We start from the raw sequence: 20030 nt of genomic DNA on the forward strand, positions 1-20030 counted from the left end.
AAACATGGCTGAAGAAGCCCTGGTATTTGAAGTAAAATAGTAAAAATAAAAAAAGGGAATTGTGGGAAGATGGTGTTGGACTAGGCAGGTAGTGCTCAAATCTCTCACAAAAACTATGAAGAAACAGCCAAAAGCTGCCCTAAAGTCAATAGACCAGGACAGTGCTATACAACTCCTAGGATAGTGAGGAAGAGAGATGAAGAACCCAAAACAAAAATACTGAGTTACCATAACCCCACAGTGGCCAGGATGGGCCTCTCTCTCATCCTGAAGATATTAAGCTGAAGTAAAACTCCTGGCTCACTGCAACTGACTTAGTGGGGAACAGACATCTTTTTCCCTGTCAGTTATTATAAGGGCAAAGGGAGGGGTAGTCATGGGGCTTTTCTCAGTGAATTTGGCCAGCAGAGCCTGCTTTGAATCTTCGTTCTAGCCAGACCCAAACACAAGAAAACAGATTTTGAAACACCTCCATGAAAAGGTGCGCCAATGAGTACCATCTGCTACCCAGACTGGAAATTGCATGGACAAAACCTGCTTTGGGTTTTCTCTGTATCCTAACTCCTGGAAGAAAATCTTCACCCTATAGTGAGTCCCTGGCCCACTTTTGATAACTCAAACTGGACAATTCTAAAGACTTAGAATAAGTTGAACCAAATAACAAAGAAGAGCAGTGAAAAAATAAATAGACAAGAGAGAGAAATTGGTCATCATAGTAAATTCACCAACATATTCAGATGCCTAGACATTGGCAAAAAATTAGAAGCCATACTAGGAAACAGGAAGAGATGGCTCAGCCAAAGGAACAAACCAAATGTCCTAAAGAGATACGGGATTTAGACAATTAATAATAATCACACAGCTCTCCTAAATCAATTCAGAGAACTGAAAGATAATATGACTGAAGAGATAAAGGACATGAAGAGGACACTGGGTGAATTTAAAGAACAATTTGGATAAGACATCTGGACAGAGGATGGGAAAAAAAAGAGTTTGAATAATATGATAAATGAACGAGACCTAAAAGACAACTATATAGCATTGTACCCCAAAACAGCAGTATATACATTCTTTTCAACTGCTCATGGATCCTTCTCAAGGATAAACCATATGTTGGGTCAACAAAATCCTTGCAAACTAATTCCAAAAGCACATTAAAATAATTATACACCACGACCAAGTGAGTTTTATCCCAGGTATTCAAGGGTGGTTCAACACAAGAAAATCAATTAGTATAATAAACCACATCAATAAATTGAGGAAGAAAAAATCACATGATCCTCTCAAGGCATTTGACAAAATACTGTACCCTTTGTTGATAAAAACACTCCAAAATATAGAACAGAAGGAAGCTTCTTCAGTATGGTAAAGTGCATATATGAAAAACTTACAGCTAGCATTATGCTCAGTGGTGAAACACTGAAACCTTTCCCACTGAGATCAGGAACAAGACAAGGATGCCCACTGTTACCACTGTTATTCAATATTGTGCTAAAAGTTTTAGCTAGAACAATTAGGCTAGATAAAGAAATAAAAGGCACCCAAATAGGGAAGGAAGAAGTAAAACTTACACTATTCATGGATGACATGATCCTAAATCTAGAAAATCCTGAAAAATCAACAACAAAGCTACTAGAATTAATAATCAAGTTCAGCAAAATGACAGAATACAAGGTTAATATGCAAAAAACAATATTTCTACACATTATTGATGTGTAATCTGTGGAGGAAATTTTTAAAATCTATTTATAATAGTGACTAAAACAATCAAATATTTAGGAATAAACTTAGCCAAGAACATAAAGGACCTGTATGACCTGTATTCAGAAAACTACAAAAGATTGCTAAAAGAAACCAAAGAAGACTTAAATAAATGGAAGTCTTTCCATGTTCATGGATTGGAAAACTAAATATCATTAAGATCTCATTCTAACCAAACTGATTTTCAGATTCAACACAATCCCAATAAAAATACCAACAACCTTTTTTGAAGAAAAGGAAAAGTCAATAATCAAATTTATTTGGAAGGGTAAGGGGCTCCAAAGAGCCAAAATGTCTAAAATAGAAGAATGAAATTGGAGGACTCTCACTTCCTAACTTTAAAGCATATTACTTAGCTAGAGGGGCAAAAAGAAAGCATGGTGCTGACATAAAGACAGACTGATTGACCAATGGAACTGAATTGAGAATTCAGAAATAAACCCTCAGATCTACTGTCAAGAGATTTTTTACAAGGCTGCTAAACCATTCAGCTGGGCCAGAACAGTCTATTCAAAAAATTGTGCTAGGAAAACTGTATAGCTGTATCCAAAAGAAAAAAAGAGGACCCCTATCTCACACTTTATACAAAAATTAACTCAAAATGGATTAAGTAAATATAAACACGACAACCACAAATCTCCTAGAAGAAAATGTAGGAAAGAATCTTGTGGTAGGTGGTAGTTCCTTAAGTGTAACACCCAGAATTTAAGGCCTTCTACTTTATGACTCCACTTATTTTAAAAGTTTATCTTCCTTTGCACTCCACAGTAAACCACTTCTCACTGCCATACTGGGGCTATTTGCATCTGTCCTTTATCCACACATTCATCCAAGTTAATAATGAGTAACTGCCATTTTCAAGATCTTGTCGTAGGTGGTAGTTTCTAGAACATTACACACAAAGCATAAGCAACAAAAGAAAAAATAGATAAATGAGACCTCCTCAAAATTAAACACTTTTGCACCTAAAAGGAATTTGTCAAAAGGGTGATAAGTCACCTGGCTGAATGGGAGAAAATACTTGGCAATCACATGTCTAATAAGGATTTATTATCCATAATATATAAAGAGATGCTACAACTCAACAATAAAAAGACAAGTGACCCAATTAAAAATGGGCAAAAGACTTGAAAAGACAGTTGTGCAAAGAAGAAATGGAAAAAAAAAGGTGAAAATATGGGAACCTCTTATATTTTTTAATGTAGCATTTTGTGTGATCTATGTATCTTTGAAAAAAGATAATAATTTAAAAAAAGATGGAAAAATGTTCAACATTATTAACGATTAAGAAAATGCAAATCAAAACTACAATGGGATATCACTTCATACCTATCAGACTGGTCACTCTTAAAAAGTCAGAAACCTGTAAATTTTGGAGAGGATGTGGGGAGATGGGAACACTTATTCACTGTTGGTGGGAACGTACAATGGTACAGTCACTGTGGAGGATTGTTTGGTAGTTTCTAAGGAAGTTGAATATAGACTTGCCATGTGACCCAGCAATACCATTTCTAGGTATATACTCTGAGGAACTGAGAGCAGTGATACGAGCAGACTTCTGCATACCAATGTTCATTGTGGCATTATTCACGATTTCCAAAAGTGGGAAACAACCCAGATGTCCATCAACCAATAAATGGATAAACAAATTGTGGTGTGAACACACAGTGGAATATTATATAGAAGTAAGAAGAAATGAAGCCATGAAGCATTCGACAACATGGATGAACCTGGAGAACATTATATTGAATGAAGCAAGCCAAACACAAAAGGATAAATACTGTAGGATTGTGCTATTATGAACTAAATATATTATGTAAACTCATGGAATTAATAATTAAAGGTCACCAGAAAATAGAATGAGCAAAGAAAATGGAAAGCTGATGGTTAATCTGTGCAGAATTGGTTAAAAAGTTGTTTGTAAATCTTTGGAAATGAATGGAAATGATAAGAGCACATCATGATGTTTGCAACTAGCGGAATTATTAAATGGGTATGTCAGTGGTTGGAAGGGAAAGTCCAAGGACATGTATATTTCTGTTAGGAGAGCTAAAAAATATAACATGGGGCTGTATAACATAGTGAAGCCTCATATAAAATACGAATATGGGTGATGTTGCATATAAGACTGTTTTTATCAAAATATAAATACAGATAAAACAGAGGAGGATATAATATCAGTTATGCACCGCAGGGGAAGCATAGAAAGATTGAGAAGTAATGAGCTTTGTTTGTTTGGTTGATTTTTGTTTATTATTATTATTCCTGGAATAATTTAAATGCTCTACAAATGACTAAAGTGATGAATATGCAATGATGTGATTATATCGAATACCATTGATTGTACACTTTGGATGGATGTATGCTTTATTAATATGTATCAATAAAATTGATTTGTTTAAAAAAAAAAGTGATGCGACCCAAGAAAGCCTGGAATGTACACTCTTCCTTTTTTCATTTGATAAGTGGCACACCTCAAATTCTAACATTTTAGATAAAAATCCATGTATCTAATATTTCTAATAATTGAATTTAAACTTCAGGAAAAAATTGCAATGTAAATTTATTCTAAAAATAAGTTATTTTGAAATGTTGGTGTGTGCTGCATAAGTATGGTACTGTTATTAATTAACTAAATGAAGAGAACTCCCACATCTCTCTTTGGTGTCAAAAGTGATCATGACATGCTATTTCTGTTAGATTAGCCACCTAGTACTAAACTAGAAACCTAAAGGAAAGATAAAAATAGACATAAACCTTTCTGTAGTTAGAAGCACCTAAAGTTCAAGAAAGAAAGAAAGAAGAGAGAGGTAACAAAGAGAGAACACATATCTACACAACAAAACACACACATAAAACCATGCACCAAAAGAACTTATGAAACGTCTTACTAAATAGATAATGATGCTGACAGAGAAAAGATGGAAATAGTCCTTTAAAATTGGTTTTTAGTGTAGACTATAGTAAAAAAGAGGACAATAATGAGAAAGGACACAGTTAACTTAAATATTATAATAAAATAGTTTTAGAAGATGTGCTAGCATTCCTGCAAATCCTTTTTCCTAATTAAAAAAATATATATATACATTGCAAGTGCTATTTTATGGATTCTGTTTTATTAATGAAGTTTATCCAATTGTTTTCTTATTCTTTCTTTCAAAATATACAATATTATGATAATATGTTTATTCTTGTGTCAACCATTATGCATTAAAATTTGTGAGAAAAATATTCCCTAATTCAAATACTTTGAAACTTCTGCTCATGGGATGGTGTGTCTAAATATGCTCATTGTTTTTGAAACAGTCAAGACAATGTTGTCAAATCTGTGGTGTATCAACAAATTAAACCTTACCCAACATGATACATCAAATTTTAAAATCCATCATATTTAATCACCATTTTTTAAATTAGTTAGCAATTATGAATGAACCCTAATCCTGCCTTGTTCTTCTATATTGTGATGTTAGACCATTTAATTGGAAAATAGTCTATTATCTCTTAGGATTGATTTTTCTTTTTATTATTTATGTACATTAACATGAGAATAATCTTCCTTGACTTGTTTTAAGAGCTCCTTTAATAAAAGAGATGTATTATTAATTGTGAGCATATATGTAACACTGTATTTGGTCTATCTAAATTTGAGAGATAACGGCAATGCATATTTTAGTGGTTTGGCAAGTTGGAGTTGACAGATTAAATTTATAATGTTGTAAATACATAATTTGTATGATTTATATAATTTGCATTTCCAGTAAAAACAAATACAAATTTTTAAAGTAAAGAAAAATAGTCAATAAATTTTGATGATTTGGTGTTATATTAGAAATAAAATTTTACTGACTCAGATGTAACAACTTAGACTCTTATTTTAAACTGTATTAAATATATATCATAGGTTGTGGCTCAGGGTTAATTTTTTATATCTAAAAGAATTTGGAAAAACTGGAGAAGAAAACCAGAAATGATTAAAACTTTAAAAATTCTTTACAAGAGCTGAAATTAGGTATGCAGGGGGAAAGACAGCTAAGGAGAGGTTTAGTAAAAGTGGCAGTTTGATATTACAGATGGATTCCTAAAAGAAATACTGATCATGTTTGTAAACTGGTCTATTCCTCTGGGCTCGTGATACCCTTAGGTTGTTTTGAATTCAGAGGTTTCCGTTTTACTTGATTAAATTATGATTAGGGCTCTGATTGGGCCATGTCTATAGGCTGACGAGTCCCTGCCCCCTTGGTGCTGATTCTGTTCCCTAGAGAACTCTAATACAGTTAAGTGACTTCAAATACAGAGATTGTTAAGCTGCAGGTACTGGTCTCTTCAGAGCAACCATCAAGGCAAAACAGGCTTGAATGGCAGCAAGTGAGAAAATTAAGCCCTTCACCAGAAGCAGAGGGAAACAAGACATAGCAAGGGTAAGCTTCCGGTCTGTGCATTCACTGATACACCAGCTTCCCAGGTCTCCACCTTCCCTGGCAGAATCCGAAGACTAATGCAGTCTTCCTGGACCTCCTACTATTTCAATTCCCGTTAATCTCAATTCTGCACACTTGGAGGTCTGAACCTATGGTTGCAAGTCTTGATTTGGGGTTCACCCTGGATGTTTCTTCTGGGATGAATTTTTTGCTAGTAACAGTTCATGCTGCTATCACTCCTTCAGCTGTTACTGATGTTGCATCATGTTCCTCACTTGGCTGTCATTTTTGCTCTCACAGAGGTGGGGAAATTTTCTCTTCCAGTTCTCACTGGGATCACTAAAGGGAGTTCTTATACCACGCTTCTGACAGTACCCCATTGGTCACAACCCTCTTTTTAGTCTCACTGTCTTTCAGTTACCTTCCTTGAAAATGTGATAATTAATTTGTGGATATGGTCAAAAGATCTAGAAAAGATTATTTGTAGTGTTGTTCACCCAAAAGATGTATGCCTTCTGAAAAATCAAGCAATGTTGCAGGACAGAGAGGAGGAACTTTAATGTAGTTTTAACTTCTTACTGCAGAAGGGTAATTTCTCTACTACATAGATGATTCTTGGCTGATATTTACTTGATAGTCTTAATCTGCAGTTTCAAATTCTTCTTCATCAATCCATCAGGTTGCCTATTCTGTTATTATGTAAATAAAGAAACCCATTCTAGCTAACATGGTTCCCAAAATGGTACATAAAGCTATGTCCCAAAAAAAAAAAAACAACTTTTTGATCATGTAATTTCATCAGTTTCAGACACAATGTGTCTTTTCCCGCTTTTATTGAAATGTGACGGTGTGAACTAAAAGCCCAATGACAGCGACTAAGATGGAAAAAAACTGGAAAATACCCTTTCATCTCCATCTCCCTGCCGCTGTCCAAGAGGCTGTCCTGTCCAGGCTAATTTCATTCTCAGGAAGCCTGGCCACACTATCACCGTTTGTCTGGAAATAATTTCCTCTCCCAAATATGATGCTCACTTATTGTTACTTAAGGCCAATGCAGACCCTTATTTTCACACCAACTGAATGAGAGAAGGGTTACCGTGTCAGCTGTATAATGTGTCTAGCTGGTTGCACTGACCCTAGATCATCATTTAGGCTTAATGTTTGGCCATGGTAAGTGCTGGGATGGGGTGAGAAAGTTGACTCATTTGAGAAGATCTGAATTTACCAGGCATGTTCTAATTTTAAAAATATTGTGGCGACAAGGGGTTTCTTTTCAATTGGTGGCTTCTGGGGACCCTATGCAGGTTTTCCCATTGCCTTTCCAACAACCTGGGAAAGGGGTGTAGAGGCTTGAGGACAATTGGTGCTTTATGTTTACATAAGTAAAGAGACTGTCAAGTTATTCTTCTTGGTACCAGGAGAACTTCTAAGGCTCTGTCCTTTTTCTGTAAGGATGGAGGTAGACCAGACGGGCAAGTCTTGGAAGACGGCTTTTCTGCCTTTCAATTAAAAGAAAAAAGATGTAATTTCCTCTTTATCAGGCATCCCACTACAGTACAATTACAAGGGTGATTAAACACTGAAGCTGGCAAGAAATTGTGGAATCACCATCCCACTAGATATTTTTAAATGTAATGGAACCCCATTCATCTTCAGTGGTTAACTGTTGGTATACCTGGAGGCAGAAGCCTGGACTAGGGGACATCTCTAGCTGACTTCGTTGTCCTATGATGTCATGGGATTAAATGGCCAGCAGCCTGGAGGAATAAAATATAAGCCTGACTCAGATCCTTAGGATGATATGATGAGAGCAGCTGTGACTGTATTAATCAGCATGTGGCAAAAAATGCTTATGCTTGTTAATGAGATGACAGTGGCTGTGTTGTGCAAACTGTCATGGTGAAAGCATCCCTGCCTGGCACCTATGCCCTTGTCCTATCACCATGTGAACAGCAGTGGTGAGGAGGACTGTGCCTTTGGAGGTGGGATTCCTGTGCATAAAATTTTCTCTCTAAGACTATTACTTCCACTCACTGAAACACTAAGTTCCTGCTAAACATAGTGAAGGGGAAAATTCTAGTCCATGCTGAAATAACTTTAGAAAATAAGAAATATCTTTTATAGCCATAGAAGGGCTCCATTATAATAGCTAAGAGAGAAATTAATGCTCAAGCCATCTCTTTCCTGTGGTGCTCTGTGACTTCCAAAGCCTAGGCTGCGAGTTTTAAAATACTGCATATATTAAATCTTGCTGAACATTAGGAATAAAGTAATGGGAACAGAATGCTGTATTTTATATCTGTAATTTCCCTTCATAGAATGCTGTCTTACCATTTTAGGGAGAAAGGGCAGAATAATCCTATAATGAAACTATTTATTACGCCATTCTGTTTTCATAACATCCTTGTTCCTCGTTGCCTTTTACATAAATGAGAACTAAATAAAATGCTAGTTAAAATATATGTTTTGCTTTAATATATAAACAGATGAAACCATTCAATTCAATGAAGTAGGATGGAGCATTAACCTTTAGAGAGCAAGGGTTCATGACTAAGGATTGATGGAGTGATTCTGTGTTTTAGCAAATCACTTAAACCAAAATGGAGTGTAAGTTAATTGGCTATTTCAGAGCAGTGCAAAGACAGTTTCGTGGTTTAAAAAGCATCCGTTTCCATTATCATCAATGCGATAAGTGTAAAGCCATTTTACATTGTTTCTACATGCTTTGATTGCATAGAAAGGGAAATCCATTATATTATGTCAAGATAGATGGATTTTTTTTCAACCTAGCCTCTTTGCAAAAAAACTCACAATTTAGGGTAAACATTTCAAAAAAACTTAGCTCTAATGACTCATGCAGATGAGATAATTCTGTTCTATCCTAATCATAGATTTTTAGGGAGAACAGAATTAAGGCAGTGAAAATTACAGCAAAGCATACAACAAAAACAAGGAAAACATAAAGAAAAAGTAATTATTTAATATATGAAAGAAATAAGGCAAATTGATTTCTTTTTTTAAAAGCAATTTTCAAAATTTACTAAATAAGTAGTATCAACATGGTCAAAATGCATACATGTATGTACCAAGGGTGTGTGGTGAAAAGCAATTCTCTTTCCCACCCCTATTCTCCAGGTAATCAGTCTCCCTCACTCCAATCAACTAATCTTACCAACTGGCCACATGCTTACAAATATACATAACATGTACGTGTATACATGTGTTTCTCCACTGATGGAAGTATAATGTGCATATCTGTTTGCACTCTGATTTTTTTAAATGAACAGTATATCTAGGAGATTTTTCTGCAGCAGAACATGTAAACATGTGTAGACACATATTTAAATAGCTCCCTAGTAACCCCTCTCTGGGTATACTGCTATTTGACCAGTCTTCTGCTGACAAACATTTAAGTTGTTTTCAATGCAACATTCTTATTGTTCCTAACAGCATTGCAACAAATCCAGGTAAGGATGTTGGACCCACGTATAGCAATAAATTCACATGATAAAATCCTAGATGTGGAATTGCAGAATCAAAACTTTATAGACATTGTTTTGATTAATATTTGAAAAATTCCTGATGATGGGCTTTTTAACAGATACTAACAAATTACTATCTAAGTAAGTTGCATTAATTTATACTCTTTCCAATAGTGATTGAGACAGCCTGTTTGCCTCGCCCTCACCAATCCTGTGAGAATTGTTTTATTGTACACTCCATTGGTCATTTATTAGGTAATATTGAGTGCCTGCTCTGTGCCAGGTCCTTTGTTAGGTGTGGGAGATATGGAAGGAATGATAGACATAATATCTCTGACACAATGAAGTTTACATGTTCTTCACATTCTATGAAAATAAGCAAGTCAATGATTACACTGACAAAATATTTTCAGGTAATAAAAAAATGTCATAATAGTCAAGCAGGATAAAATGTTACAGAGTGCTGGAGAGGGGATGGTACCCTAGAAAGCGTGGCCAAAGGAGGCTTTTCTGAGAGGGTGACATGTGAACAGAGGTAAAATAAAGGGATGAGATAAAAAGGTTTGAGGAGAGGGACCTGGTAGAGGGAACATAAGTAGAAAATTCTGAAGGTTCCTTGCTGAATGTGTTCAGAGAAGAGCGAGAAGTCCAGCCTGGCTAAATCAGAGAAGGGGAGGATGACGTGGAGGGAGAGGACTACCAAGAGGCAGAAAGGAAACAACCAGATAAGATCTTATAGGAAATGAGAAGGGTTTTTTCTTCAAAATAAGGTCATCCGATTAGCCACCTAGGGCTGCCATGGCAAATTACCACAAATTCTGTGGCTGAAAGCGAGAATGTATTCTTTCACAATTCTGTGGACTGAAGGTTTGACATACAGAGGTATCAGTAGGGTCATTCTCCCTCTGAAAACTAAAGGAAGACTGCTTCCTTACCTCTTCCAACTTCTGGCCGCCCCAGAAGGTCCTTGGTTTGTGGCAGCGTAACTGCAGCCTCTGTTTCTTTTTCACACAGCATTTTCCTCTGTGTCTTTTTGTGTCTATATATCCCTCTCCATTCTCTTTTAAGACACCAGTCATTGGATTTGGGGCCCACCCTAATTTCAGCATGATTTCCTCTTGGGATCCTTAACTGCTTATATTTGCAAAGACCCCATTTCCAAATAAGGTCACATTCTGAGTTTCATGAATTTCTGGAATACCCTATTCAAACCACTACAGCCATCAGCAGACATTGAAGTCTTTGAAATCTAACAGGTGAAAAACATTACCTCATTTTAATTTTCATTTATTTAATTATGAGTAAAAAAGAAAGTTTTTTAGATGCCTAAAAGGAATTTATGTTTTTTTCCTGTGACTTGCCTTTTCATGTCCTGTACCAATTTGTAAATGAGTTGATTCTTTTTTCTTATTCTTATATTGAGGAAATTAGCTCTTCCAATGATATCTGTAATTCAAAATTTTTATTCCAATGTGTCATTTGTCTACTGACTTAAAATAAATTTTAGTTTAAATGTTTTTAATTTGTTATGTATTCAGATTTAGCAAACTTTTCCTTTATATCCTCTATGTTTTGCTTGCACTCTGATTTGGTGTGATTTTTTTTAATCCTCTGAATGCATAACACTCTCACCTCAGTAAGTTTGATTTTTATGCTTGAATCTTTAATACATCTGGAATTTATTTAAATCTACCAAGGAAGACAAAAATCAGGGTTTTTTTTCAGATTTCAAAAAAAAACAAGTTTTAATTGCCTATATTGAGGATTAAAACAACAAAATCTTTTTCTTACTGACTTGAATGGGAAATGTGTCTTTTATAGATAAACATAATGCTGTAATTTGACTTGAAATACCTTCTTTTATCTCATTACTGAATCATCTATCCTTCTCTTATTAAAAGATTTTTCTTTTAAATCAAGGCATAGATTTTGAGTTTTTAATTAAATTCTTTCTCTGTATTTATGAAGATAATCATATTTGTTTATCTTTTCCATATTAATAGGGGCAAGAGATTAATATAATCTGTAATATTTAGCCATAGACCCCATTTGGCCAATCTATATTAATGTACTGCTTAATTCTGTTTGTTTATATTTTACTTCTTTTACATTTCTACTCAAACTAGAATGAATTTAGTCTGCTGTTTTCTTTTTCCTTTATTTTATAAATATTATAAATTTTATAAGTATTTTAATATTTCTTTATTTTGCAAAATCATAGCTCTCTTTCATAAAGAAAAATTGATTTCTGTCTCAATGACCAAGAACAGTTTAATAACTTGCAATACTTCTGAAGATTAAAATTTTTGTTGTATCTGCCACTAGAAGGAAAGCTGGCAGAGGAAACCTGGGACTGTGTAGTATAGTGGATCCTGATGTGGCTCATGAGTGTTGTCAATAATACAAATATAAGAATGTTAAGTGAAAGAAACCAGATGCAAAGTACTGCATATTGTCCAGTTCCAATTATATAAAACATAAATATAAGTAAATTTATAGAGATGGAATTAGATTAGTAGTTATGTATGGCAGGGGAAGGATAGAGGAATTGAGAGGTGCTGCTAAGGGGTAGGAGGTTTTTCTTTTGGGAGTAATGTAAATGCTCTAAAGTTGATTGCAGTTATGAATGCACAACTCTTTGATTATACTGGAAGCTATTGATGTACCCTTTAGATGAATTATACGGTTTGTGAATATATTTCAATAAAATTGCTTTTAAAAAGTTTTTATAGAATTGCATGGAAACTATAAAATTAACTCCTTTTAGATGTGATTCTCAAACTTTGTCATGCCTCAGCATCACTTGCATGGCTTGTTAAACCAAGTGTCTTTTCCAGAAAGTCTGGGATATGGCCCAAGAATTTGCATTTCTAACAATTCCCAGGTGATGCTATTTCAACTAGACCCAGGACCCCAGTCTGAGAATCATTGTCTAGTTGGTACGATTGTTTGTACCAACAAACAATCCCAAAATATAAGTGACTTATAACAACAAAGTTTTAGTTCTCACTCACACTCCGTGTTGGCTGTGGGTCAGCTGATATTCTTTGACTCAATTCCATGTTTATTCATCCTGGCATCTGGATTGCCAATTTCTCATACCACAGCAAAAGAAGAGAGGTGAAATTATGCCATGGCTCATGAAGTTCTTACTTAAGATGGGGTGCACCTTTTCTACTCTCATTTCATGGGAAAAACAGCACTTTGTTATACTTTATGACAGTGGGAATGGGGAAGGAGAGAGTGAATAATGGAAGACAATAATACAAACTACAAAGAAACCATGAAGGAATTAACTCTTTGACAATTATTGTTTAATGTAGTGATTGCTATGTTTGACTTTTAGGTCCTCTGGTTCTAAAAAAATAGTTTGTTTAATCCTCTGATTCATTTTGTTTGTACAAAATTGAGCCAAATATTCTTTGATTTATTTATTTGATTATTAGAATTCAGTTCCACTGCATATGACAAAAGAATGCAAATTACATTATCTTAAATAAAATAGAACACTGCAGATTAAAAGATTATTAAAATGCATTATTGCGAGTGGTGGGAACATGGAGAATCATGGGAAAAATACACTTGGTGTGACCTAGGGACTGTAGTCAATAGCAATACTGTAATATTCTTACATCAATGCCAAAGATGTACTGTGTTGATAAAGAAAGGGTATGGAAAAAGTATGCCAAATGCATGCTATGGACCATGGTTGGTAGTAATAATCTCATGATATTATCTCATAATCTGTAACAAATGTTTTACCACAGTGTAATGTGTTGTTGAAGGGGTGTTATATGGGAATTCTACACATATGCATGATATTTTTGTAAGTTCACAACTTCTGTAATAAAAACATATTAAAAAAATAATGGGATGAGTTGGGGGAAAAATACACAAAAAGTAAGATATGGACTATAGTTAGTAGTAATAATTTGATGATGGCCTTGCATAGTTTCTAAGAAATGTTCCACAACAATACAAGGTATTGGTGGTGGGTGATGTGTGAGAGCCCTGTATGATGTTATACATATTTGTTTTGAAAGTTCACAACTTTTACTATACACTCATTTATGTATGTTCATGTATGAATGATATACTTAAATAAAATTTTAAAAAGTAATATGCTCAAACAATGTAATTTTATTATTTTCCAAGTTAAAAAATAGTTTGGAGGTAGGCAGTCTGGAATTACAGGGTGACTCCATAAAATTTTTATGGACCAGAATTACTCTTTACATAACTCTACGATTTCTTGATTGTAGACCTGTATTCATGGACCAAAACAGTAGCTAGATATCTGATTTGCACAGAAGGCAGAAGGAAGGAAGAAAGAATAATTTGAAGTAGACACCTACCACCTACTTTTAAGAATAGCCCTTAATATCTGCAACATAACTTCTGCCTTGATCCTATCCGCCAGAACTTAGTCAAATGGCCAAAGTCAGCTGCAAGGAATTATAAGCGATAAAGTTTTCTGGGCAGCCATGTACCTAGCTAAAACTTTGGAATTCTATTACTAAAAAATAACAAAATAACAGGTATTGAGCATAGTAAATATTGGTCTTTTTTACCTATTTCTCATTTTCCCAGGATCAGAGGTTATCTCCTATTCTAATTTTTTTTAATGTTGTGTATTTGTTTCTCTCTTTTCTTCTTCAAGTTTAGGTTACTCAATTTGAAAAAGAATTAACTTTGAAGTTGTTAATTACAGTCATTTTCTGTTTGCTAATTTATTCATTTGTAGATTTATTAACATTATTTACTCCCCTCCTTTATCTTTATTTGATTGGTTGTCTTCTCTATTTTGTGCGTGTTACATTCTTAATTCATTGTCATTCTTTTTAATAACAAAATAATTTGAGTCTATGAATTTTCCTCCGATGACTGAATTAACTGTATCCTAAAAAGAGGTACAAATACTTTGTAATCATTATGAATTCTTAGGTAATATTTTCTTCTTTAACCAGAAGATTCTTATTCATTAAAACACAAATTTTCAGTTCAATATACATATTTTTTTAGAGTTTTATTTATGACCTAATTCAACATCACTTTTTAAAATGTTACATAGGAAGTTTTGTAACTATTATTTCTCCTTTTGGGGTAATAAGCATATCTATTAGAATCAATTTCCTCATTATGTTAGGTACTTCTTATATATTTCCCTGCTTCTTTGATCTGATCAGTTGCTTTCAGTTATTTAACACTTTTACTACTTCATTTATTTTCTGAACTGTACTAATTCAAGTTTCCTCTCCATCCAATGTCTCCTCATACATATTTCCCTTTAATCTTTGTATCAGTTTTTGTTAATATTTTAGTTCCAGGTCTTCTTCGGTCCTACAGAAATCCTTTGTTTCTAATATTTACCTGTATAATGGCATAATCTTACCCTTGCTCTGCCTTTGGATTGTCTTATATCTTTCCTCTCCTTTCTTATGGTATCTTTGCATAGATCCCTTGCTGGGTGTCTGACCATTTTTAAGCAGGAGAGTTCTCTCTGGCACAACTATTTTCAACAGTACAATTTTAAGTAGGGTTTGGGAGCTGAACAGGAAGCCAACTTCAGTAGCAGCCAGTTTGAGTTATTTGCCTTCAGAAAATTTCAAGTTTTCAAACATTTTGCCCATTATTATAAATTTCTTTCAACCTAAAGAGAGATCTCTAGGACTCACAGTGAAGTTGCCTTGAAAAAAATTATGTACTGAGTTTGCATATATGACAATGTACATCTTCGTTTAGCCATTACTCATCCTTCATGGTAACCAAGATAGGTAGTCTTAGAGCTGCTTTTCACCATTTTCTCCTCCTCCTAACACAACTAGCATGGTCCTTTGCTCTTTGGCATTTGTGTGCCACTCTACTCCCCTCTAACCTCCTTACCACTCCCACTTGTACAACAGGGTTTACTGCTTTTTCCTCACACCTAAACATTGTTGTTCTAAACATGGGGTTGTAGTCTTATGCTTCAGGGTGTGATCCCAAATAGTAGGAATTCTTCATTTTGTAGAAAGTCTGAAGAGACAGCTATCCAATCAGTGTTGTCTATCATCCTTCTCCAAAACTAATTCATTTTCTTTTTTATATTATTGTTTGGGGTTATTGGAGGTCCCTACTTTCCTTGAAGATTGATTTATCTTTTCTATTTTTAAAAATAGAAATTTTTACATGAACTTGTAATATTTGTCAGTGACTTTTTTTTCATAATATGATCATGCCTCGATTTTCCAAAAGCAATAGATAGATAGATAGATAGATAGATAGATAGATAGATAGATAGATAGAGCGATAGATATTTTTACCATTGAATTGACTCCTAAATGGAATCATTGGGTAAATTTTATTAATGATTGATCAGCATATTTCTGGTATTTTGGTGAAAACAAAACATTTTACATTAAATTTTTATTAAATCAAGTTCAACCATATCAACTTTTGTTTATTTACCTTTTAGAAAAGTACTGCATGACTATAAGTTTGGTCTCTTGTACTTGGGATTGGTTTTATTGACATGTGTGTTTGGGCAAAGATAATTCTACCTGCCACCTTAGACTGGAAACCCTGCATATTATTTTCTTAACTGTAATCTCCTACATAAAAAGTTAACATGGTAGTAGGCATATTATCCATTTAGGTATGTAGAGGTATATCATATATTAAGTGAAAAAAAGGGTCAAAGATATTCTAGTTTGCAGGCAAATGATGGCCTGATTTAACAAACTAATGACAAATAGCTTAACATGGAGAAGAGATTAATGATTTCTGTGCATGTGAGAAAATACAGTACAATTAAAAATATAATGCCATATATTATACTCTAATACCTGTACAGATTCTTTAGCTAGTCTACTGTTCATAATTCAGTCCTGTGGCCCAAACTCCACAACACTTAGAGCATTAAATAAATTCAATTAGGGGTAAGATGTTGCCTTACATTTCTACTTCATTTAAACAACTCTGATTCTTTAGACAAGTGCCTGTTTTTACTTTTGTTTTTACTGTGATTTCATTGTTATCATTTGTGATAGAAAGTCTTGTCAGGGGTGAAAAGGAATACATAGGGAGCAGATGTGGCTCAAGTGGTTGAGTGGCCACTTCCCACATGGGAACTGCTGGGTTTGGTTCCTGGTGGCTCATGAAAAAAAATGGAATCAATCAACAAACAAAACAAATGAAAAACCAACCCAGGGAAGCAGACTTGGCCCAATGGATAGGGCATCCGCCTATCACATGGGAGATCCGCAGTTCAAACCCCGGGCCTCCTTGACCCGTGTGGAGCTGACCCATGTGCATTGCTGATGCGTGCAAGGCGTGCCTTGCCACACAGAGGTGTCCCCTGTATAGGGGAGCCCCACATGCAAGGAGTGCGCCCCGTAAGGAGAGCTGCCCAGTGCAAAAGAAAGTGCATCCAAGAATGGCACCACACACACGGAGAACTGACACAACAAGATGACAAAACAAAAAGAAACACAGATTCCCAGTGCTGCTGATAAGGATAGAAGCAGTCACAGAAGAACACACAGTGAATGGACACAGAGAGCAGACAACTGGGAGGAGGGGGAGAGAAATAAATAAAAAATAAATCTCTTTTAGAAAAAAAAAACCAACCCAGGGAAGCCAATGTAGCTCAATGTTTGAGTGCCATCTTCCCACACGAGGTCCGGGTTCAATCCTCAGCCCCTGGTACCTCAAAAAAAAAAAAAAAAGGAAAACATAAAAATTTCTATCTGAGCATAAAGAGATAATAATTTACAAGCATTACCCCTATTATCATTAAAGGGAAGACTCTATCCTTATTTTTCTGAACTCAAGATGACATATGTATGTATATACCAATATAACATAATTGCGATGAACAACATCATTATAATACAAAAGAGCTTACTTGGATGGTGCCTTTTTTTTCTTTAGTACCTGTCTCTCCAATTTCAAATGAAAAAAGTCTTGGTTCAACTGAATTATTTATGTTGTAATAATCTGTCACCAGAATCAATAACTGCTTTATTATTCATAGAGCATATAGTGCTAAAATGGACCCTCTCTGAAATAAATTTAGTGGCTTGTCACAATACAATATGATTTTACAATATTGCTAATGTGCACAAAGCATTCAAATATAGAATATTGGCATGTCTGAGATTTATGACAAATGCGAGAAGATGAATCTAGGTTAAGCTTTCATGTTACTTGACTGAGGTCAAAAAAATCAATACTATTCATAATGTATCTTTTACCCATGGTCTTAAAAGAAAAACCTTTTGAGCATGGAGAGACTTTTTAATTTATCCTTCAGTTTTAGCAGTATAAATATTCTGCAAGGAGGTTAGAAGAGAAAGAAAAAAGAAAACTAATTGATGGTAAAACGTTAGTCACATTTTTGGAACGTACAGTGACTCAGGACCAGATATCTGGACATACACCTAATGTCCTTTCCCAGTTTTGATCCTCACTTTTATCCCCCACAGGTGTGTTAATGTTTATGAAATCTAAGAAGTACAACAATATGGTCAATATTCACACCTCTCTTCTCAACTTTGCCTTTTATGGATTTTATGACATGTGAAAGAGTCGACAAGTGTATTTTGATTTATTTTATTAATTTACTGGTTCCTACTTCTTTCATGCCTCAGTCTTCCAATGATGCATACATCTCATGGTTTCAAGGCATGTAATGACCACAGTGCTCAATTTCTCTAATCATTTTCTTGTCAATAATTAGAGTAGACCAATGTTGGTGTCCCATTCCCCCTGCCAGTGAATGGGAAGGTGACCTTGCTGTCAAGTGATATACAAGGAAAAGGCTGTTAAGGGATTGTCAGAGGAAAAAAATTTTCCTTCTTAAAAAGAAGACTCAGAAGTAAGGATACCATTTTTCCTCTGAATTTATCCGGGAATTTAGGGAACTGTTGAAGACATCTTGCAGTCATAAGGGAAGTCCGTCTAGCTGATTTGCAGAGGATGCAGAGCTCAGAGATAAAAGAACCTGATTCATGAAACTGTCATCAGGTAAGCCTGGAGGAACTTAACTTTGGGATCACTTTTATTTTAGATAAATATCTATGTTTTAAGCCAGTTTGAGATGCAGTGCTCTATGTTGCAGCCAAAAAAAAAATCCTAATTGATGTTGTCAATTAATATTAAGAATTAACTGAAGACATTTATGACATTTTCATCATCCTTGGTATGACGAGACTACAGTCTGCAACTATCTTATAAATGGGATTAAAATGACTAATAAACCCAATCTCAAATAACTGACTACATTTTAGTGCAGAAAAATGACAGTAGTCTTTATTTATGGGTTTGATCTATAATTAACTCTATTAAACCTGTTTTTTAAAAAAAATTTCTGAAAAGTTTTCAAGTTTTTGGATTGTTTCAAAAATTCTGTTAATTAATTGGACCTGAGTCCATGGATTAGGGCTAGGAGTGACAACACATGAGGCTGAATGTAATAGTCTATTTTAGTGGTTAAAAGCAAGGATATTGGAATCACAGGGTCCTGAGTGTTGGTCAGGTTTTTCATCAGTAATTACCAAATTCCATTTACATGGTACTCTGTGATAAACATTAGTGACACAACAAAAATTTTTTCTCCATGGAGCATACATTTTAGATGATGAGAGTTGTTTTAGTCAGGGTTCTCTAGGCAAACAGAATCAACAAGGGATATCTGTTGATCATAAGAGACTTATCAGAGTCTCTCATGCAGCCGTGGGGATGCTTAAGTCCAGTTCCACAGGCAGGCTGCTAACCAGGGGCTCCAATGAAAGTCCAGTGAAGATTCTTGACGAGTTCTGGGAGATGTTGCCTGTCCAAAGATGAGCTTGGAAATTCTGCCTCAACGCTATAATCACTTCCCCTTTTTAGGGATTCAACTGATGGGTTAAGCATCACTCATTGCTGATGGCAATCTCTCTGACTGATGTAATAATAACCATCTATCTATGATTTACTACTACAATAAAATCAATGGTGACTAAATTCCATAAATGCCCTACTATTACAGTTAACCCAGTGCTTGCTTGACCGAACAACTGGGCAGAATTACCTAGCCGAGTTGACACAGTAGCCTGACCACCACAAGAGGGACACACATACACACAAAACCCACAACAGATAAACAGACATAAAAAATCTGCAATTTTTTATGGGTGTTATGAAGGAAACAAAAGATTAAGAAAGGAATTAACAAAAAGTGCATATTTTAGATAGTGGTCGGGTTTGATCTCTCTGGGAGGGTGACAGATCAAACTTAAAGTTGACAAGGACCCAACTTTGTAAGGAGTGAGGGAAGAGCTTTGCCACCAGTCATCACAGGAGATGTTCTGAACTCTCTATCCAGTTACAACCCACTCTCTTTCTCCAA

Source organism: Dasypus novemcinctus, chromosome 2 (assembly GCF_030445035.2).
Source record: "Dasypus novemcinctus isolate mDasNov1 chromosome 2, mDasNov1.1.hap2, whole genome shotgun sequence".
Lineage (NCBI taxonomy): Eukaryota > Metazoa > Chordata > Mammalia > Cingulata > Dasypodidae > Dasypus > Dasypus novemcinctus.